The sequence below is a fragment of the Perognathus longimembris genome, chromosome 12 (genome assembly GCF_023159225.1).
Source record: "Perognathus longimembris pacificus isolate PPM17 chromosome 12, ASM2315922v1, whole genome shotgun sequence".
In the NCBI taxonomy this organism is placed as follows: domain Eukaryota; kingdom Metazoa; phylum Chordata; class Mammalia; order Rodentia; family Heteromyidae; genus Perognathus; species Perognathus longimembris.
This window is the reverse complement of record NC_063172.1, coordinates 44,982,464-44,984,256: the sequence shown is the minus strand read 5'-3', so window position 1 is coordinate 44,984,256 and position 1,793 is coordinate 44,982,464. Positions and strand designations below refer to the sequence as shown.

At 42.3% G+C, this 1,793-nt stretch overlaps 1 long non-coding RNA gene across 1 annotated transcript; it reads right to left on the bottom strand.

Annotated features, from left to right (window-relative positions):
* Window positions 1-586: 586 nt before the first annotated feature.
* On the bottom strand, window positions 587-1,441 carry LOC125360940. Its single transcript, XR_007212837.1, has 2 exons — window positions 1,335-1,441; window positions 587-1,302 (listed from the first exon to the last, which is right to left on the bottom strand). It is a non-coding gene; the product is annotated as an uncharacterized LOC125360940 (long non-coding RNA).
* Window positions 1,442-1,793: the final 352 nt, after the last annotated feature.

Below are 1,793 nucleotides of genomic sequence, written 5' to 3'. Positions count from 1 at the left end.
GTGTGCTCTGTAGGAGGCTGTCTAGTCTTTCTTGGTAAGGATCTGGCTTATACCTCAGGGATTGAGGTTCAACAGGAAGTTCAAGGGCACCAAGCTGCTAAGTGGCAGCAGTGCAGGAATCTAAACCTCATTCATCAGTTCCCCAAACTCAGGTTCTTAATTAGCAAGTCTGTCTTGTCATAGAAATTGTAATGGTTCTATTAGGGTGGAATAATGGGCATGAAATAGGCGATCAAATGATAATTATAATAGGAATTGTCTATTGCAACTTTAGAAACTGTGCTAATCATTGAGAGACATTTCAGTTCATTTTGTCTTCAATCGTTCTACGCATTGGTAATGTGGTCACTGTTATCAGATGAAAACATTCAGGGTCACAGAAGCTAAATGATTTTCCAGCCATCCTAAACAGCTTTAACTCTAACCCAAAATGGTATAACCCAAAGTCTGGTCTTGCCTGCTGTCAGTTCCTCCTCCATACTTTGATTTTCCCACCTCTGGAACAATTACTGCTATTGTGAGCATAGCAAGAACAGAAAGGATAAGCTGAACATACAATATGCACATTTATATATGTGGGTATGTATGTAATCAACCTATAGGAAATAATCCTCTCCATGTGGTCTATTTTTCATTAGAACTTAGTGAAAATCTTGGGAAGAACAATTAAAATCTAGCAAATCTATCCAATGTCAAACCTCACCCCCCTTATTGCCTCTCCTTTTTCTTTGATGGCTTATGGTTGAAGGACTGGACAAGACCCCTACCATGTGGACAATTCTGGTTTGGGCACTGGTAAGCTTGCTATTGCTGTGTTACAACCCCTGCTGAACCCTAGTCAGATCTCGTTGCTCACATATCGGTGAGTTGATGAGGGACTAGCTGGACTCTACTGGGCTTTAGGGATAGCCCAGAAAGCTGTGTTCCACGCACCTTGCCTCCTCCCTGGACCAGCCAGCTGTGCAACTTCTCCACATCTGCATTCATTCTTAGTCTGGGAACTACCATGCTGTCATTACCATGGCTAAGATCAAAGTCAAGCAGCCCAAAACCAGGCTCTGGCAAAGGAATGAAAGCAGACAGGCCAGAAGAATTGGAGCCAGTCATGTAATCAAACCTACTTGAGACAATTAAAGTATTGTAATTCTTTCTAAATTAGGATGAGAGTTAAGTCCTCCTGGTGTACCAATAGGCTCTATGTCAGTGACTACTGTATGGAAAAAGACCAAAGATTTGTAATCAGGCTCAAGGACTGTTGTTGGTAAACAGCTGTCAGTTTGGGCTGTGTTATAAAAGTGAACACTGTCAGTTTGGGCTGTGTTATAAAAGTGAACACGTGTGAGAGTGTGTATGTGTGTTTGTGTGTGTGTAAGAGATAGATATGTGTGATACAAACATAGATGGATGTCTCCATTCATCAATCCACCAGCTTCCATCCTTGTATTTTTCTGTGCCTCCTTCCCCCCTCCTTTCACTGTTAACACCCCCAGCACTTCCACAAGGTTGGTTTGTAGTCAATTGTCACCCTCGTGTCATTGCATGGCTGAACTCCGAGTCTTTCTTTACCTGCTGAAAGCCATTGCTAGGCCAGTCCCCAGAATCTATGTTGGTTTGTACCTTGTGACCCTAGCTTGGCTAATTGGCTTTCTGAAGCTCTCAGATTCTGCTAAGGTCATTTACTCCTGTCTTCTTTGTAATGTAGTTCAAGCTAAATGGGTAAGAGACCAAATAATGAGAATTCTGCCTTAGAATACAATATGCTGGCATTTCTCAAGCTCAGCAATGAGCAGGAG